We start from the raw sequence: 21,899 nt of genomic DNA on the forward strand, positions 1-21,899 counted from the left end.
GTCTGAAACCCAGGCCAAGATGGTGGATTCCCTCAGCAGTGATCTAATTTAGAATGTTGAGGGCAGATTGTACTGGCAGTCTATTCTAAACTGCCTTTCATCATTTCTTTTAGGAAAGTCAGTCATGTTTTAGTTTTGCTCCTTTAGGCCTTCATAAGAAGACAGAAGACAGAAGAGGAAGCATGAATGAGGCTGTCTGCTGTCTACTGAAATCTGGTGGGAGCGCAGCTTGTTGGCAAGCTTGCAGCTATTTTATTGAACTTGGAAAGCTTAGAACAGTGAAAGTTGTCAGTGAACGCTGCACATGAAGAAAACAGTAACATTCAATGTATTAGGCATTTCACGATGCGCATGAGAAGATTAGATTCAATTCAATGCTATTTGGAGTTTCACGTTAAAGTATTCCTTTTGAACAGTTTCGATTTGGCTCAGTGAAGGAATCCCCTTTACTTCACCTTCACGTTATATATATTTCTTTCCCTTGGTTGTGTGTTACGCAATGGGCAGAGAGCCGTAATGTTTACCCCGGTCACTTTGTTGAAGTTTTGTAAGTGACTTGAGAGCCGCAGGTTATTCACAGCTTCACTCTGGATCACATACGGGGAAGCGCAGTCTTCATTATATGCAAAACTATTTAAGAAACAGGAGCAGCAATTACCTGTAAAACCATGCGTGTGGAGAAAACTATAAAATGACTTGTGTGTGCGCTCTAGTAGGCTGTTTGCCGGAGTAATCCCGATGACGCCTTATGCGCAAACTAAGTGCGGGTGGCCATTTTGTTTGAACTCTGGGAAATGTAGTAAGAGATGTGCATCTTAGGTGGTAGTAGTAGTAGTTTTAAGCTTGTAAATTAACTAATTTCCTTTTTTTCTCTTTCAATACAATACTAATTTGAAGTAAAACTAGCAGTAGATTGTAAGTAATATGAAACTACAATTTTAAGCACTTGAATTTGCAACAAAGGCTAACTCACTTGAAACTTAAAAGGAATTTAATTGAATTTAACAATATTCTTGGCAATACAAGTCACTCAAATGGTTGGAAGGTGCAATTAAAGGAAAAGCTATCTTCCTAAGAAATTCCGGTTTTTAAGAGCAAAATAAACATTACAAAAACAAATATTAATTTCCTCCAAGCTAGTGGCGGAGGACACAGGTATTTTTCAGTTCCTTAGTTGAATAGATGGTGTTAGTTTTGAAATAAATGTGCAACAATGTGTTAACTACTTTGATTCCCATACAGGGCATCGAATAAGAAGCGACAAGAGTTCCTGTGTCGGTTGTTATTTTGTCCCATTCCCGTTTCCCCCCACCTGATCTGAACGACCCTGTAAATCAAAAGTGGGGCACAGAACAGCTGGAGAGGGGCTGTGGGGTTCAGCAGCTCCTACAGAAGGCAAAGCAGGAACCTGTGAGTATGAAAGGCCCAAAGTGAATCTTCTGTCCGAGCTGATATGGACCCCGCAGGTTTCTCTCTAAGCTTGTTGGGGGAGGTTTTGTTAGAAATTAGGCAAGAGTTAAAGGCAGTTAGGAATGAAAATTAATTTATGAATCAGAAGGTGGAAGGTCTACTGAAAAGATTTGTGTTTTGCAAGCAGAAGAAACTCTGTTACCGGATGATTTGGCAGAGGATTTAGGACCACAGAATTTAACTCAAGAGGAAGAGCAGGAGGTTAGGAGCAAGAATAAAATGTTGGTTAGGAGAAGGGAATGTCACCTCCCCATCCCTCTGGCGGCTCCTGCACGCTATGGGGGTGATTCAGAACAATTTTCTGTGTTTGTTACTCAGTGTCAAGTACATTTCCTTTGTTGTCCTAGGGTGTTCACTACAGGAACTTCGAAGGCAGCCTTTATTCTGTCATACTTATTGGGGATGCAGCGGCTTGGTCAGTCTTACTGGTTAGTCAGCAAAGTCCCATTTTGGAAAATTTTGAAGGATTTATGAAGGAATTTAGTGAACTGTGTGACAGGCAGCTAGTGTCTCAGGAGGTGAGCTCTGAGTTGCTTGAGTCTCGACATGGAAGTAAGGATTGAGTTAATTACACCACACAGTTTAAGTCACTGGTGCTTGAGACTAAGTGGCCTGAAGTAAAGAGAGCAACATTATTTTATAGAGGGCTGCAGGAAGAACTCAAGGATGCTTTGTCCACCATTGTAGACAGACCATCGTCTTGGAGGATTTAATTACTTTGGTCATGCACTTGGATTTCAGGCTGAGTGAACACAGAGGCGAGCGTAAGAGAGCTTTCCATTAAGTTAAGCCGAATGTTAGACTTGAAAGACCTAAAGGAGGCATGGTGAGTAGGGAGTTTAGACCTTCGTTAGGGAATAAGGAGGTTTATTCCAAAACTATAGGTCCTTTGACTAAATAGGATAGAGAAAAGAGAGCCAGGGAAGGATTGTGCATGTATTGTGGCAGAGTAGGTCATTTACCTAAGGACTGCCCCAGATTTGCCCGCAAGATACCATTGTCAACTCCCAACACTCAACTTGTTGCAAATTCTGGGCAGTCTGCAGTTCCTCACATCACCTTAAATGTATGCTTGTTCTTGGAAGAAAAAATTAAGGGAAAGGGACCAGCTATGTTAGATTCTGGAGCCACAGGAAACTTCATGGATTGGGGTTTGGCCAAGTCACTTGGTAGTCCGTTGAGATTAAAGACTTGTCCGGAACAGGTTCGGGCAGTTGATGGTACACAACTCTATTCAGGACCAATTACTCATCAGACCATTCCTCTGTGGTTGGAAACAGAAAGTGGGCATGAGGAAGAACTGGCTTTAGAACCGATTGATGCACCTCAACTGTTTATTTTGGGAGTGCCCTGGCTCACCTCACACAATCCGTCAGTAGACTGGGAGACGAGGACGGTCAGTTTAGTTTCACATTTTTGTTCTTTACGTTGTTTTGGAGGGAGAGAGCAAATGCAGAGGGTAGTTGTTGGAAACCAATGGGGGAGAAGGCAGTGAAGCATTCTAGTTGGCTGAAGGTGCACAGTGGAAGCTAGTATTGGAGCAGCCAAAGGGCAGTTGCCTAGGTGTTATGAGGAGTATTGGAGCGTTTTTGATGAAGGTGAGGCTGATCTTACAATTGTAAAATAGACTTGAAAGCTGGGGCACCTATTCCCTATAGTCGGATTTATGCTTTAACAGAAAAAAGAAAATGAGCATTTGAAAACGTATCTAGAAGAAAATCTAGCTAAGGGTTTTATTAGACCTTCTCAGTCTTCGGCAGCGTCACCACTCTTCTTCGTCCCTAAGAAAGATAAAACATTGAGAACTTGTTTTGACTATCGGACCCTAAACCATATTACCATTAAGAACCCTCTCCCGCTAATCTAGATCACATTTAAGGCTCAACTATCTTTACCAAATTGGATCTGCAGGGGGCTTATCATCTCATAAGGGTACGGGAAGGAGAGGAGTGGAAAACTGCCTTTAAAACTAAATTTGGACTATTCGAATATTTGGTCATGCCCTTTGGTTTGTGCAACGCCCCGGCAGCTTTTCAAATCTTCATTAATGAGGTCCTCCATGAATATTTGGATGTGTTTGTTATTGTATATATCGACAACATCTTAATTTATTCACCAGATGAAACGGTGCATCTGGAGCATGTGAAAAGAGTTTTGCAGAAATTGCGAGACAATAACCTTTTTGCAAAATTGGAGAAGTCCCAATTTCATACGGATGTGGTTGTATTTCTGGGGTTTGTGATATCACCCCAGGGATTGCAGATGCATGTTCGTATGTCTCCAACATATGTCAAGGAAGTACAGAGCTTTCTGGGATTTGCCCATTTTTACCGGCGGTTCATGAAGGATTTTTCTTTAAAGGTGTCACCTATAACAGACTTACTTCGGAAGGGAGTGAAAATTAAGTGGTAGGAACAAGCAGAATTGGCATTTCAGGATTTAAAAAAAAAATAAAAAAAATACTGCAGGTCCAATCTTAATTCATTCAGATCCTGCTCAACCAATTTATTTGGAAGCGGATGCATCCAATGGTGCAGTTGGAGCGTGTTATCACAAAGACATCAGCAAATGACTGGACAATTGGACCCTGTAGCATATTTTTCTAAGAAGTTGGCTCCCACTGAGATGAAATGCACCATAACTAATCGACAACTATTAGCCATTAAAAAGACTTTTCAAGAATGGAGGCACTACCTTTTAGGGGCACGGCATACAGTGACTGTTCTCACTGATCACAGCAATTTGCTTTCTTTTTTTAAATCTGCCAAAACAATGACTCCACAACAACTTCCAGGGTCTCTGTTTTTCTCAGAGTTTGACTTTCTTATCATCTTCAAGCCGGGAAGAAAAAATTGCAAAGCGGATGCACTTTCACAACAGTTTCCGGGGAGTCTTAAGAATGAAGAAGACCGTTTGACTCCCTTATTGGCGGCAGAACATTTCGCTGTTGTAGTATCAACTGAGAAGTTGAACTTTCGACTTATGGTAAAACAACAGATGACCAGGGAACAAATGCACAAATGAGTTCGGGGAGATCCCATCAGAAGTATTCAGGACGGATTGCTGAAGGTTGATGCTTGTCTTTATTTCCCTAGTGCTGGCATTGGAGAAGTGGCCTTAAAAGAATGTCATGAGACAAGATTAGCAGGACATCCTGGTTACCAAAAACCCTTGGAACTTATTTGACAACATTTTTGGTGGGAAGGTAAGAGAACAAATGTGCTGAATTTCATGAGAACCTGTGAGGTGTGTGCACAAGCCAAAGAAGAATAAAGTAAACCGGCAGATAATTTGAACCCTTTGCCAGTCCACCATGTCCTTGTCATACAATATCTTTAGATTATATTGTGAAATTGCCTGAAGATCAGGGTTGTACATCCATTTTGGTGGTGGTGGATCATTTAACTAAGGCAGAACATTTGATTCCTATGAAGGGTTGATCACAGCAACCAGCTTGTTGAATATTTGTCTGCAAAATGTAGTTAAATTGCATGGTCTACCAATTTAAATTATTTCTGATATGGGGCCTCAATTTGTATTGACATTTTGGAGGGCTTTCTGTAAAGAGTTAGCTATGGAAGTAAGTTTGTCTTCAGCATATTATCCCCAGACCAATGTCCTCATTGAAAGGGTTAACCAGGAGCCAGAAAAATATTTGCGGTGTTTTCTGCATTCTAATCATAGTTGGGTTGATTTTGTTTGGCTGGCAGAATTCAGTTATAATAATGTTACCAAAGATTCCACCCAGATGACTCCCTTCTTTGGCAATAAGGGTTATCACCGTCGGTTCTTGAGAGCAGAATCCTCTTTAGACGTTTCTTGCCCTGAAGTAGGAGGAAGAATTCTGTTGATGAGGAAAAATTTAGAAAGAGCACAACATTCTTTACAAGGAAGCAAGGAAACCATGAAGCGGTTTGCTGACCAGCATAGGAGAGGTGGTCCTAAGTATCAGGTTGGAAATCTGGTTGGTTGGCCACCAAGCATTTGAGATTGAAGGGGGGGGGGAAACACATTTAGCCCATGGTTTGCTGGACCATTCGCTATTGAGAACATCTTAAATCCCGTTGCTGTCAAACTTAAATTACCCTGGGAATTGAAAATTCATAATTCTTTTCATGTCAGTTTGATCAAGCCTGTGATTGATGGAACTCGTATCTTGCCACATCCTTCACCTATTATTGCAGAATCTGAGGGTGAAGAGTTTGAGGTTAAAACTATCTTAGATTCTCGTAAGAGCAGAGGTAGATTACAATATTTGATTGACTGGAAAGGGACGCCGGATGGTGAGACATAGTATCCCCTTCCCTATAACTCCTTTACCCTATCCTACCAGGTAGGATATTTAGGAACTCTACCCCCATCCCCTTTTACAACATGAACATTTTCACACGGACAGCCCGCTATAAGAGAAAACAGACTTACACCTGAGCAGTATACCTGACGTGCCCCAATACAATGGTCTGTCGAGGTCAGGCAATTACTGACCATCACACACACCTGCCTTTCATTAAGCTTCCCCACACAGATAAAAGGTGGAGCACGAGAGCACCCTCTTAGTGGGGCAAAGCACACGAGGAAACAGCAGTTTTGAGACGGCAGCTGAACGAGAGAAGAAAGACGGCAAAACAGAAGGGGATCACAAGCAGGGACGTTCCCTTGACCTTTTCGACAAGGAACTGTTACTTTCCAGAAACCTAGAGAATAAAATGCATAAGACCAGGAAACTAGGCTGAAGAATCCTGCATTGTGTGTCAGAGATACCTGGGGCCCTCCCGCGTCAAAAATCAAGGCGGGAGAAGCACCAGCTGCCATGGTACCATCCTTGGCTCCGAGAACAAAGCAGCGTCAGTGAAATCAACATAGCCGGTGAGTTCCGGAGACCGATACAAGACCAGTCTCTGTTGAAGCCAGGGGCAACATTGTATGGCGAGCGCTGAAACGAACATTGTTAAAATGCGTGTGATAAGAGATGCAAGTAAAGTTCAACTGCTGATGAGTGACTGAACTTTAAAAGCAAGATAAAATATCTTTTCTAGAGTGGTCCAGTACCACGTGGGTGCTCAATTGAAGGTCTCTCTAAGGTATCCAGCTGAGAAGTGGCAAAAGTGAAAATGAGAAAATGGTTATATCAAGAGGAGAACGCGTAATTGTAAATCAAAGTGGTCCTGCGACGTGTCAAGAAAATTCCTGCGCACAGTCCAAAATCTTTGATTTTGATGAAGTAGAGAAAGTTTGGAAAAGTAGATAAATCTGGTCCAGTACCGGCAGAGGGCGACCAGTTGAAGGTTGTGTGTTTAAGTGGGTCTGAACCCAGTGAGGGGGACCCAGGGTGAACAGTGAATCATCCGAGAAGTTGTTTCTTTGTTTTATTTGTATGGCGCTCCAACTTTAAAGTTTGTCATGTTGCATCAGGCTCTCTGAAATGAGAGACTTTGAATGGCAAAGAGACCTTGCCACAGAAGGCCATGATGTTGAGGTTTTGAACTGCATCCTCGTGCTAGAGAAGCCAGAGAGTGTGCTAAGCTCGAGTTTGCCGCCTTGTCCCATATTGAAAACGTGGAAAATGGTAGCCAACGGCTTGAATATCCTGACATCGTTTCTTGAACACTTTTCTTTTGCATAATATTGTTTCCCACACCATCTGTATTTAGAAGTAAGGATTGGCAATAGGTTTATTAGTATAGGCCCTTTTATTTTGACAGACTCGACTAGGACTGCGTTATTATTGATGGTCGTAGCTTGCTCCCATCTTAAGATTTAGGATTAGATATACGTTTTTCAAACCCAATTGATGTTCAATAAACACCCTTGAACTGTGATCACATGTGTCTTTCTTACCGTTTAATACCATGCCTTCCTTACAGTGACCACTGCTCACATTAGTGGGCCGGAGACGAAGGTGAGGGTCTTTACTGAGGGTGAAGATCACCTTGCACACAATGGAGCTCAATGTTGAGTACTCTAATCCTATGAGAACCTTTGCAGGGGGGCGGGCAAGTTTCTCCTGGGGCTTCCTGTGGCAGAGCTTGCCCATGCCATGTCCAATATATATATTGGGTTGGTTTTGTATTATAAATAATACAAGGGGTTTAGGTGGGGGGTTTCTGGGAGTTTTGGAATGGGTGGGGGGTTGCAGGGGGTTTCCCCCCACATATATGTACTAATTGACCTTTAAATTCAGTCAATTGTGCAGAAGGTCAATTGTCATTCGGTCAATTCGTATACCACCCCCTCGTCATAACATCCGATACTTTACTGCTTGGCTGTCTCTCTGGATCCTAGCCAAAAGTGCCTCCCAGCAACTAGGACTCCCAGCAGCTAATAAGACATCATCCTACATCTCTCTGGTATCGGTGGCTTATCATGTCTTCAATGTAATGAGACTGAAGCCTATATGGTATTCCATAATCCATTAAGGAGGACACTTTAAAACCACAGAAATTTTAGATCATGTAATAGTGAAAATGCCTTCATCTGAGATATTTAGTTAATTAGCACCCTGGCAGAAGGCTCCTGCCAAATAGGATGGCCAGATCATAGGCAGGATCTCGCAGAACAAGCCTGTGTTCCTGCGGCCAGCACCTTGCCTACTTGCCATCACGTCCCTGTTCCACGGTGCAAATACGCATTGCCCCCCGCCCTTCGCTACACTTACCTTTCACTCGTTCTTCTCCACTCCCGGTTCCATGCTGGGAACAGCCTCCTGCACCACAGTAACGAAATCAGGGGTGGAGCCCCATTTTCATATGCATGCCCCGTTCTCCTGTGATCCGCATGCACACCACAGTTCTCTGCCCCAAGGTGCTATGAGCAATACCATCCTCAGCAGCGGGCTGGATTGGCCGATAACAGCCCAGAACTTAAGTTATAGGCCCGAGCGAATGCCACAGAGGTTAATTGTAATGTTTTTTTCTTTATAGCATACAGAGTTGCCAACTGGCCCCAACATCATAATCAGAATCACCTTTCTCCTGGCCCAGTTCTTAGGGAACAATGTTACGCATTATGGGACTTGTAAGTCTATACTCGTACACATTTGACAATAGCACTTTGTGCTCTTTTTTGCATTATAGCACATAATGTAAAAAAAGAACGCAGAGTGATGTTGTGAAACATATTAGAACTGGTGGAGGGGATCGCAAAGGCAAGGCCAGCGGCACCTTGAAGATACAGGAAGCCATGAGGCCCAGAAGATGCAAGAAGGCCGACGCCAGACCCTGATTCTGGGTTTGGAAGACTTCTGCCATCTACAATATCAGCACCCATCACTCTGCGAGAGAGAAGGCTCAGCCAAACATATGTTTAGAACGGTCCCTGGGACCTCTTGAAGTTCTGAGATAAGCCCAAGCTGTGCAGGAGAGGACAGGTGTGGTGCAAGCGGACCGACACCAGATCTGGGGTACAAGCTTCAAGGAGCCCTCCTGGGATGTGCTCCCACCACAGCCAAACAAGGAAAGGCTGACAAGCTCGATCCTGGAGCCAGGGGTGTTGTTAGGTCTGGACAAGATCGGGGGCTAAGCTAATGTCGGGACTGGTGTGGTTTCGGGGCCAGCTATAACCTTTTGGTTTTTGTCCGTGAGCTTCTATTCGGGGCTACAACCAAAAGACCCGGGGATATAGCCCCCTCAGCCCCCCCCCTAGCAACGCCTCTGCCTGGAGCCCAGGAGAGGCTTACGGGCAGGACCTAGAAATGGTAAAGGGTGAGCCTCGCCACGAACCTCAGCATATTTCTGGGCTTTGGGTGGATTGGCAAGCACAAGTAGGCACTCGGAAGGTCCACTGACACCAGCCAGTCCTACATAATGTGGGCCAAGGAAGGGGGGCCATCTTCATATCTTTCTCGTGCAGGAACAAATTCAGCTGCCCCAGATCCATGATGGGGTGCATGCCCCTGTTCTCCTCTGGCAAAAAAACAGAAAAAGAGTGCCAACCCATTCCCCTCTCTCTCTGAGGCAAGCCCCAGCTCTATGGCACTTTTCTCCTAAAGTTGCCAAATCTCCTTCAACAGAAGAGACCCAAGAAGAGGAGAACGACATGAAGTAGGGGTGTCGGTGGGTGCTGGGTGGAAGGGGGTGGGAGGGCGGTGTAGCCCTGTGATATAACCTATACACAGGTGTAGGAGACGATGTGCTGTCACTCCTTGAAATACAGGGATACCCTCTCTCCCACCAGAGTCCATATAAAAGTTGCTCTGAACAAGGGAATATTTAAAGAACGGTGTTAGCACTAACCCCGCCTCTCGGGCTCCACTGCAACTATCACGACAGAGGAAAACGCTACAGGGCCCGTTTCCCGGAGGCTGCCTGGCCTCAATGACAGTGGGCAAAAGAGGTGTAAAACCAAACTGATACTATTAGCAGAAGGCTTTTGGGCAGCAAGAACTTCACTCTGACATTAGTGCCTTGAAGTTCTTTAGCGCCATAATTGGCTTTAGCCCCACAATGTTGGCGCTGTCCGATGGCATATCAAGGAGTTTTGTTTGGACATCCGGAAATTCTCATCTGCCAATGCCTGCCCCAAAGAATGCGTCTAGACCAGCCTGCAGAATTTGTCGTGCCCCATCCTTGCCATTCTCCATGGCAGAAGTTAACCCATCTTTCAGATTCTGCATGGAGCGGTGATCCATAGCGTTTGAGCTCACACGCAACAGGGTGTGGCTGTACTTGGCCAAGGCACTACTGGCATTTTCAGCTCTCAATGCCAGGCTGCCAGAAACAAACATGTGTCCCATGGCATCAAGCTTCTTTCTCCCCCAATCCCAGGGCAATGTGGGAAGAGTAGTTGACTAGAGGTCCCCACCAGAAGGCTCTATGGTGCAGGGTATATGGACAAACACCCCTGACCCGAGGGAGTCATATGATGCTTCTCTACATCCTTGGAAATGATCTGTTGAAAAGCTACATGGGGTTTCCCATAGGCTGAGGCTCTCCTGAAGGTCATCTCCTGAGAACTATCCAGGCCACTGGAGCCCCTCAAGTCCAAGGCCAATGCAATAAGATGCTCATCTTGTAAGTAGAACTTCTGATGGACTTTCCTCCATCTCACCAGAGCCCACTGCCCTCAACCCTTATGGGACAGAATCACCCTCCCCCATTAAAGATCTGAGCGATGGTTCACATAAACAAATGGTACCCATATCATAATCTAGGGAGGTGTTGGCTTAACCAATGCTAGAGGTTGGGTAGCCGGTGACACAGCTTTGATGTCCATGCGGTGCGCTGGACAGGGGCTGTGTCCATGGGTGTGCTACCATACACGCGCTTGTGGGCTGAGACGGGATACCGCTGCCAGCTTCAAGAAGTGCTGTGGGCCCCAGCTTCATCACTGGCGCGGACGCTGAAGCCACCAGGGCCTTGGTGAAGAGGTACAGCATGTATTTATTTATTTATTTATTTCAACTGGAGCGCGTACATACAACCCGGAGGCGTTGAGGCACATACAAGTCAAGTATAGATAAGTTGAACATGATTAGTCAGATAGCAGTGGGGTGGAACAACAGGGAGATGTAGGTGTGGTTACAGTAGGTTGCACAGTGAAGGTGTGCCATGCGTGCTGGTCATTCTGAGTGAAGGAGGGTGGGGAGCACATGGGTGGTAGGCTAAGAGGATGTGGGGATTAGGGGAAGAGCTGCGTTTTAGCCACATCCGTCACCCGAGTGTCCTCCCGCTGCTCGGCAGTGTGGGAGTTAGTGTTTAGCAGGACCTTAGGCTGACACTGCACAAAGGTGTTCTCAGCATTTCTGGAGCAAGAGGGGCGGCTCTTCTTTCTGGGACCAATTCTGGGTTTCCGGCTCCTTATGAGGGACTCCTGTCATGCACTGTGTGATACAGTGTTGGGCATGGAAGCCGTGTGCAGCTCTGCACATCACACAGAGGATTCAGTTCCATTTCAGTTGTGCACAAAAATGTGTAACGGGAGCCAGCGTGACAAAACAAGGTGGCCTACATTACAATAGACCCGTTCTTGGCATATGTTAAAAAGCAGGGCGAGACTACTGGGATCCATGCCCGTCACTCACATCTACACCCTAATGTGGGTGGAGAAACCTTCAGTTTCCCTGCACCGAGAGAGGAAACACAACCAGCGGATTTCCTGCCTCAAAACAAATACAAAAATGGCACAGATGGGGGGAATGTTATTGCATTCAACTTTCCATCTGTCCTCACAGAACATTTATTTATTTATTTATTTATTTATGGATTTGGAAAGCGCGCTACAGCCCAGAGGCATTGAGGCGCTGTTTCAAGGAGATGTCTTAGTTACATGGACAAGAGGCAAGGCTCAGACATGCATATGGATTGGCTTTCGTAGCATTACATGTTGTTAAACTTGTCCATTTAAATAACAGTCGAACGCCACTCCTCACCACCTGTTAAGTCTCCAAAGAAGGTTGAGTCAGAGGGTTTTGTTTGCTGATCCCATTAAAGCTAATAGAAAGTAACCCGTTTTTCAGTGTTGGGACAGTTAGCAGGGAAGTTGAACACAGACAATTCTATGAAGGTCGCTTGGCTTCTCTGGAGGATCTCCCCCATCTCAATAGCGTGTGCTATGGCATAAGCCACCCACCCCTTCACTAAGCATGTAAACATTAGGTCATTGTTGACCATTAGCACCCGGAAGGTGACGTAAAGGCACCTCCCAGCCAATCAGGAAGCTCGTAAGGTGAGCTTTACCTCAGGAGGTCGCCATCTTTCCTCCTGCTGCATTTCCTCTTGGCCCACGCCCCCTTCCAGGTTCCCTCATCACGTTCCTGCTCTATCCCAGCCCTGACCCCACTTACATGAGGCTGCCTCATCCGTCACCAATTGCTGCTGTCCCTCCCCCAGGCAATGGCAGTCATGGAAATCGAGAAGGGACTACTTGTTTTGCTAGGTTTTTAAAACGGCCACTGCACCATTTTGCAACTTTAAAAAACCAAGCAATTAGCACCATGGAAAGCCTGCTGGGCTGCTAATAGCTACAAACCCCTCGTTGGTGGGTCTTACCAGTGAGGTAATGGCTATGGGGCCCATGCTTCCATGTGCATGTAACTCAGGCCCTGGGCCATTACCTGACGGATAATGCCCGCCCACCCCGAGGGTTAACTACTTATGTGAAACCAGGTGTGACATGAACAAGAACATTCTAGAATAACGTGCACAAGAACATTCTAGAATGTGATCCACACCACTCGCACGGATGACCACAAAATGCAGCATTGCCAAGGTTAGCCTCTCTGCAACTACAACCAATCAAGCTGCGGATTCCAAAACGTCCAACCTTGAACAGGACAAATGGTAAAAAGTGTAGTCTCTCGAGGAGAAACATCAGGTCATAACAGAGGAAGCTCAATGGAAAAGCAGCAAGTACAGCCAACCATCCATCCATCATATGTTGATAAGAGTCTCTGGCCTGCGGTTGAAAGAAAAACATCCGTAAACACTTCATATCTCATATCAAAATGTAGCACGAGAAGGAGCGCCTTCTTCCTGTAGTGGTCTAGAAGCAGGAAACCCCCGCCAAAGGAAGGTGGTTTCCTAATGCGGAAATCCTAGGAAGCAAAGTAAAACACAGGCCCTCATTAGAAGTCTGCCAGTACCCTGCCAGTGCTACCAGAGGGTTACCGGCAGATTCTCCTTATGGTTTCCAATCCCTGATATCCCAGTGTTACTGGGATATTAGAAGCAGCAAGAAAGGGCGGTAACCTCCCATTCCATGGAGTCCTCCCACTCCATAGAAAGGGCGGTAATCTGCCATTCCATGGACTCCTCCCATTCCATGGAAAGGGCGGTAACTTCACATTCCATGGAAAGGGCGGTAACCTCCCATTCCATGGAGTCCTCCCATTCTACGGAAAGGGCGGTAACCTCCCATTCCATGGACTACTCACATTCCATGGAAAGGGCGGTAACATCACATTCCATGGAGTCCTTCCATTCTACGGAAAGGGTGGTAACATCACATTCCATGGAGTCCTCCCACTCCATAGAAAGGGCTGTAATCTGCCATTCCATGGAGTCCTCCAATTCCATGCAAAGGGCGGTAACTTCCCATTCCATGGAAAGGGCGGTAACCTCCCATTCCATGGAGTCCTCCCATTCTACGGAAAGGGCGGTAACCTCCCATTCCATGGAGTCCTCCCATTCTACGGAAAGGGCGGTAACCTCCCATTCCATGGACTCCTCCCATTCCATGGAAAGGGCGGTAACATCATATTCCATGGAGTCCTTCCATTCTACGGAAAGGGTGGTAACATCACATTCCATGGAGTCCTCCCACTCCATGGAAAGGGCGGTAAGCTCCCATTCCATGGAAAGGGCGGTAACCACCCATTCCATGGAGTCCTCCCATTCTACGGAAAGGGCGGTAACCTCCCATTCCATGGAGTCCTTCCATTCTACGGAAAGGGTGGTAACATCACATTCCATGGTGTCCTCCCACTCCATGGAAAGGGCGGTAACTTCCCATTCCATGGAAAGGGTGGTAACCATCACATTCCATGGAGTCCTCCCATTCCATGGAAAGGGCGGTAACCTCCCATTCCATGGAGTCCTTGCATTCCACGGAAAGGGTGGTAACCTCCCATTCCATGGAGTCCTGCCATTTCACGGAAAGGGCGGTAACCTCCCATTCCATGGAGTCCTCCCATTCTACGGAAAGGGCGGTAACCTCCCATTCCATGGACTACTCACATTCCATGGAAAGGGCGGTAACATCACATTCCATGGAGTCCTTCCATTCTACGGAAAGGGTGGTAACATCACATTCCATGGAGTCCTCCCACTCCATGGAAAGGGCGGTAAGCTCCCATTCCATGGAGTCTTCCCATTCCATGGAAAGGGCGGTAACTTCCCATTCCATGGAAAGGGCGGTAACCTCCCATTCCATGGAGTCCTCCCATTCTACGGAAAGGGCGGTAACCTCCCATTCCATGGACTACTCACATTCCATGGAAAGGGCGGTAACTTCCCATTCCATGTAAAGGGCGGTAACCTCCCATTCCATGGAGTCCTCCCATTCTACGGAAAGGGCGGTAACCTCCCATTCCATGGACTACTCACATTCCATGGAAAGGGCGGTAACATCACATTCCATGGAGTCCTTCCATTCTACGGAAAGGGTGGTGACATCACATTCCATGGTGTCCTCCCACTCCATGGAAAGGGCGGTAACTTCCCATTCCATGGAAAGGGTGGTAACCATCACATTCCATGGAGTCCTCCCATTCCATGGAAAGGGCGGTAAACTCCCATTCCATGGAGTCCTTGCATTCCACGGAAAGGGTGGTAACCTCCCATTCCATGGAGTCCTGCCATTTCACGGAAAGGGTGGTAACCTCCCATTCCATGGAGTCTTCCCATTCCATGGAAAGGGCGGTAACCTCCCATTCCATGGAGTTCTGCCATTCTACGGAAAGGGTGGTAACCTCCCATTCCATGGAAAGGGCGGTAAGCTCCCATTCCATGGAGTCTTCCCATTCCATGGAAAGGGCGGTAACTTCCCATTCCATGGAAAGGGTGGTAACCTCCCATTCCATGGACTCCTCACATTCCATGGAAAGGGCGGTAAGCTACCATTGCATGGAGTCTTCCCATTCCATGGAAAGGGCGGTAACTTCCCATTCCATGGAAAAGTTGATAACCATCACATTCCATGGAGTCCTCCCATTCCATGGAAAGGGCGGTAACCTCATATTCCATGGAGTCTTCCCATTCTACGGGAAGGGCGGTAACCTCCCATTCCATGGAGTCCTCCCAGTCCATGGAAAGGGCGGCAACTTCCCATTCCATGGAAAGGGTGGTAACCTCCCATTCCATGGAGTCCTTGCATTCCACGGAAAGGGTGGTAACCTCCCATTCCATGGAGTCCTCCCACTCCATGGAAAGGGCGGTAACTTCCCATTCCATGGAAAGGGTGGTAACCTCCCATTCCATGGACTCCTCACATTCCATGGAAAGGGCGGTAACATCACATTCCATGGAGTCCTTCCATTCTACGGAAAGGGTGGTAACATCACATTCCATGGAGTCTTCCCACTCCATGGAAAGGGCGGCAACTTCCCATTTCATGGAAAGGGTGGTAACCATCACATTCCATGGAGTCCTCCCATTCCATGGAAAGGGCGGAAACCTCCCATTCCATGGAGTCCTTGCATTCCACGGAAAGGGTGGTAACCTCCCATTCCATGGAGTCCTCCCACTCCATGGAAAGGGCGGTAACTTCCCATTCCATGGAAAGGGTGGTAACCTCCCATTCCATGGACTCCTCACATTCCATGGAAAGGGCGGTAAGCTCCCATTCCATGGAGTCCTTGCATTCCACGGAAAGGGTGGTGACCTCCCATTCCATGGAGTCCTCCCACTCCATGGAAAGGGCGGTAACTTCCCATTCCATGGAAAGGGTGGTAACCTCCCATTCCATGGACTCCTCACATTCCATGGAAAGGGCGGTAACATCACATTCCATGGAGTCCTTCCATTCTACGGAAAGGGTGGTAACATCACATTCCATGGAGTCCTCCCACTCCATGGAAAGGGCGGCAACTTCCCATTCCATGGAAAGGGTGGTAACCATCACATTCCATGGAGTCCTCCCATTCCATGGAAAGGGCGGTAACCTCCCATTCCATCGAGTCCTTGCATTCCACGGAAAGGGTGGTAACCTCCAATTCCATGGAGTCCTCCCACTCCATGGAAAGGGCGGTAACTTCCCATTCCATGGAAAGGGTGGTAACCTCCCATTCCATGGACTCCTCACATTCCATGGAAAGGGCGGTAAGCTCCCATTCCATGGAGTCTTCCCATTCCATGGAAAGGGGGCCAACTTCCCATTCCATAGAAAGGGTGGTAACCATCACATTCCATGGAGTCCTCCCATTCCATGGAAAGGGCGGTAACCTCCCATTCCATGAAGTCCTTGCATTCCACGGAAAGGGTGGTAACATCACATTCCATGGAGTCCTCACATTCCACGGAAAGGGTGGTATCCTCCCATTCCATTGAGTTTTCCAGACCAGATTACTCCAAATGACCCCCAAAGTCAACAATGGTTTATCCAGGAAATTAACTATCCAGTTCACTGCAAAAATGAAGTGATGTGCCAGTAATCCTAGGCTGCAATGATACCATGAAAGGTCTGCTTTTCTGACTCGGTCAGAGGAGCCCATTCATACAAGCATGCCAGCATACAGGGGCTAGGTTGCTAGAACGCACAATGGAACCTATTTCTACCACACAAGAGGTTATGAATGGGAGAAACAGCCTATTGGAGGGTGTACATGACATTCACAGGGTAGATGAGTGTGCGATAATAGCACATGTACAATGGCCAATCGTCAGACAGACTCAACACATGGATGCAATGGGGGGCGGGGGGATGTACTGTGGACAGTAACTGGCGCTCAGATGTGCTATGCAAGAGGAAGCGTGCACAGAACAATAGTGACCTCCCCAATGGACAAGAAAGGAGGAAGTCAAACCGGTCTCATGAAAGCCCGAACATTGGGTATCAGGTAATATTATCCCCATATATATGGTCGCCGTAAATAATATCGCTGGGAAAAGGTTGCGGCGATATTATATGGGTGACCATATATATGGCGACAGGGGCCAGAAAAAAAAAAAATGTAAACAAAAAAAACAAAAAAAGAACAATTTTTTGGGGGGTTGCGGGGGTGTCCCCCGCATGTTCCATGCAATAATGTCACCACAAAAAACGGCAATTTTTCGGCGATATTTTTGCATGGTGAGATTTTTGGGGCGACATTATTGCATGGAACCGAACATTGGCATTTTAGATCTCATATTATGATACTATGACACTTGGAGATCCCTGGACCCCCAAGCTCCTACCATTCAGGGAGGTGGGTGTGCAGGGACTGTCGGACTTACCGTGAACGCTTTGGATTCGCGGACACCATCAGGCTATAGCATTAGAGCCCGCACCAGAGGGCACTATTGGGTGGTAGGTGACCTCTGTCCCTGTTAGAGGCCCTGAACTTCGGCTTGGCCAGCAGTCAGAGGCCACTATACAATGAAGCCTTCTGGTGCAGGCTCCAATGCCTCAGTAAACACCACGCCACTGTATGCTACACCTTCTTCGGCTATCTGCATGACCTCAGTAAAGGTCTAATAGATACGGTCCAATGTGCACAACAGAGTAGTGAATGGGAGGGGTGAATGGTACATAATGTCTCATCTAAATTATTGTTCCATCCAAACACAGCAAACCTCACCATACACTTGCTCGGATCCGTATCATAGCTCCTCGTGAACAGTAAAGCACTGTAGGCTTCTGTGCCTCTTTAACCACTATCACATGAACAATAGCCTTTATGACCAGCGTGTCCCCATGGGGGAGGGAGGCTCCTTATTCCAGATCCATCTTCACCAGAATTCACTGAATGTGTGCAGTGAACTGTGGTGGACTCCAGGATCTACCCGGGTTCCCACGCCTCACTACACGCAATACACATGAAATCAGCTGTCCTCATATGTGCATGGTGGGGATCCACAATGGAGGACGTGTTGCCCTATTCATGTGTACGTTTTACGCCAGCACCTGTTGGTACAGGAACGCTGGGCACTACCCACAGTACAATGCCCGGTGTCATGTAAACGCCACATATGAACTCCACTGCAGATTTTACATGCTGCTCTGGATCAGAATGTACGGGTGCGGAGGAAATGCATGCATGTTTGGCTCTGATTCCTTCCACTTTTGCAGCGGGCAACAGTCGTATTCACAATAATGATTCCCAGATTTGAACAGGCATAAAAATGAATGCTCCAGTCGCTTCTTTAATCTCTGGGGCTGGTCTGGAGTTGGAGTGCCCGGTCGTGCGGGACTGGCTTTCTTTGCCTATATCCCATGGTCTGGGTCAACGATAGGAGACTGAGATACAGTAGGAACCTGTGCAAGTCTGACTCTTGGAGTAGATCGAATGTCCCACTCCCAAGATCTTCTTTGTCAATTGCATTGGCTTCCTGTGCGCAGTCGCATTGAGTTTAAGACTCTGCATCTCTCATCGAGCCGTTCATCAGTTGAGCGTCGAGTATCTGCAGATGAACTCACTCCGTACACTCGCTCATGTCGGCTATGTTCCGAGCCTCAAAAACCTCTGATGGTCCCTCGCTTCCAAAGAACACGGGTCGGCGGTCGTGCCTTTTCTACTCTCGCATCTGGTTAATGGAAATCACTGCCAATTCTTTAACGGAGCATTAATGATCATTTAGCATTCCGGAAAGCTCTAAAAAGTTACCTTTTTTAGTTTCTGGCTATTCTCGGTAGATATCCGGAGTGGACTCTCCCTAGTGTGAGATGCCTTCTGGCTGTAGTGTCACACTTTATAAGTGTTATTACATTACATTACAAGTCAACACAGTTGATAAAAAATAAAAATAAAAGACCAGTGGCAGAGGAAGCCAAGTGCTTCTTGGAACAAGCAATTCACTTGTTTTTTTAGGAATTGATTGGGCAAAGGATCAACCCGTTTACGGTCAATCACTGGGATCGTGTGCCAAGATGCCCTTGGCAAGCATAGCCAGGGGAAACCTGCAACTCTCTCTGGACACTGCTCAGCAGCAAGGAGAAGTGATTAGGGTATCAGGAAAGGAACTCTTAAGAACACGCGATATCTCAGCCAGTGGAACAATGCAGAGCTGAACAGTTCTGTGGAAAGAAAAATTGGCCAAGCGTGGGCGCCGTTCCTCTCAAGTAATAAAGGCCACGGTCCAGGGCACCAGTTTCGCGTAATCTTGAAAACAACACTTTAGATTTTGGGACTTTCCAAAAAGAAAAAAACCTCACAGGATTTAGTAGTAGCCCAAAAAAAAAAAAACAAATGGAAATGTAACAATCAATTGAGAGACTGGAAAACTGGTGTATATTTACTTCGAGAATATTCAAACCTACGCGTCGAATAGAGTGAACGTATGTGAAGGGATGGAACGGTTAGGATGTTGTGGCGACTCAACCACACATCAGGTCGTTTGGTAGTTTGCGAGACAAGCCATGGATCATTATGTTAATGGCTGATTGCACAACTCGCTGTTCGCACTGAATTGTCCTAATATCTTTCAATAATATGTGGTTTTACCATGGAATTATTTATTTATTTATGCCGATTTTTATAGTGTAGGCCAGGACTTTGGGATATCAAAGTGCTGCCCATTTTTAGTTGGAACATGTGAAAAAAGAAATATAAGATTCTAAATGTGCCCCCTTTTGCTTTTAGTATGGCAGAAAGGAGCAATCAATCAGTTTGCAGTTCACAGAATTTGGAAGGATGGCGTGCGGAGGTGGGCAAAGGGCCCCCAGCCATTATGTCCCCCGATGAGCTCACAGGTTCATCGGTGTGCGCGTCGCGGCCCACGTCAACGTTGGGCTCATTGTAGCACGATACCCGCTGCAATGTATATGGTCTGTTTTGTTGTTGGTGCACCCAGGTTTAAGTTCTCCTTGGGTCGTAGGGAAGGGTCATCCCTCTCTCCTGCTCAGACCGTGCTCTCCTCTCCTCCCACTTGGGTCCCTTTGGTCCTCCTACTACACCCACAACAGCCCTGCCAACCTTGTGCTCGAACATTCACCCAAAGAAACGAGTGTCAGCTGCTCTCTTTGCTTCTATCTTCATCCCCCCTTCCCCCCCTACCTCAGACTACACCACAGACGCTACTCTCAGCAATCTCCACTCAGCAATCGCCAATACTCTTGACATCCTTGCCCCAGTCATGAGGGACCACCTGAAACCTGCCTCGAAGTGTAACACCTGGTATGACTGAAACTTGCCGCCCTGAAAATAAAGTGCAGAGCAGCGGAACAGAAGCGGCAAACCTCAGGCAAACCCCAGGCTCACCCTCTGACAAACTGGCCTGCCACATGCTCCAAATGCAATACAGACTCATCATCCGTGCCAAGAAAAGGGCCCACATTCAGGCATGGGTATCAGGTGCATCCAATAACAGGGCTGAACTTTCCAAATCAAAATCTGCAGGAAACTAGCCAACCCTTCTGCAGTCTCATCCTCCCCTCTTCCCTCCCAAGCCCTCTGCAATGCACTGGCCACACACTTTGCCACCAAAACTCAGGACATCCTGAACACCCTTGTTACTCACCCACCAAACCCATCCCACACCCCCCTGCCTCCCTTGGCCACTGCCCCACCTTCTTCACCCCTGTCACACCTGAAGAAGTTGCCAGAGTTGTCTGCTCTATGAAGGCTTCTTCCAGAACCTTCAAGGACAACATTGGCTCTCTTGCCCCTGCACTCACTGATTTCTGCAAACCCTCTTTAACCACTGGCTCTTTCCCCTCCTTTCTCAAGTGCTGCCTTATGCGTTCACTATTGAAAAAGCCTTCAGCGGACCCTACCTGTCCACCAACCACCGCCCTATTTTAATCACCCCATTCCTGGGGAAACTGCTGGAGAAACTGGCCTTGCCCCAACTCAACTCACACACTGAACTCGTTGGTGGTCTCCACGATCATCAATCTGGATTTCAAGCATCCAGAGGCACAGGCACTGCTCTTATGAAACCCATAAAGAACTGCTTGCATCCCTTGACTCCAACTCTCCAGCTGTCCTCATTCTACTTGATCTCTCTTCTGCCTTTGACACCGTCAACCATTCCATCCTCATCCAAAGGCTCCACGATAACCTTGGTATCTCGGAAAAGGGCACTGTAATGGCTGACCTCTTTCCTAACAGACGGCTCTTCACATGTCATCCTGGACACCTTTTCCTCTCCTACTTCCTTCTCCACCTGTGGTGTCCCCCAGGGCTCTATACTCTCCCCCTGGTGCTTTAACATCTACCTTGTTCAGCTGGCACGCCTCATCTCCTCCTCCTCCCCCAACTTCTAGTGTTATGCAGACAACACTCAACTCTTTCTCAGACTTCCTGCGGACTCACTCACACCTTCCTTCAACCCTGACTGCCTGAGTGCCATCCAGGCCTGGTGCTCTTCCAATGATCTCTGCCTCAATGGCAGCAAAACTGAGATCCTTCCCATTGGGACCCCTGCTCCCTCCTCCTTCCCTTCTCTCTGGCCTCCCACCTTGGGCTCTCCCCCTGTGTTACGCTCACCTGGCTCCCACAGGGGCGTCTATCTGAACTGGACAGCTGCAGTCTCCACCAATGTGACGCGTAGTGCCGAGATGACAGACTGGACTGGCCCACCTAGCTTCGTTTGCTTGGCCCGTAGGAGTATTTTTCTGCAAATGGAGAAAGGAAATTAACCACCCGTGGAGTTGAGTGTTAACCGCCACCCCCGCTGTTCTCCCCACTGATCACCTTTAATGTCCCCTCTTATAGTCTCACCTGATGGTTTGGAAAGATGAGCTCTCCATCCTGCATTGAGCGCAGGTGCACGTAGATAACCAGTTGCTTCACTGGTTCGAAGGAATTGGTGAGTTCCAGAACAATATTGACTCTGAGATTTCAGGCGAGGCGC

At 47.2% G+C, this 21,899-nt stretch overlaps 1 protein-coding gene across 1 annotated transcript in view; it reads right to left on the reverse strand.

The window, feature by feature from the left end:
• Nucleotides 1-21,899, reverse strand: part of OPHN1 (oligophrenin 1) — a 733,935-nt gene that overhangs the window by 245,321 nt on the left and 466,715 nt on the right. The window lies entirely within an intron of this gene.

Source organism: Ambystoma mexicanum, chromosome 5p, assembly GCF_040938575.1.
Source record: "Ambystoma mexicanum isolate Mex_15411 chromosome 5p, UKY_AmexF1_1, whole genome shotgun sequence".
NCBI classification, from domain to species: domain Eukaryota; kingdom Metazoa; phylum Chordata; class Amphibia; order Caudata; family Ambystomatidae; genus Ambystoma; species Ambystoma mexicanum.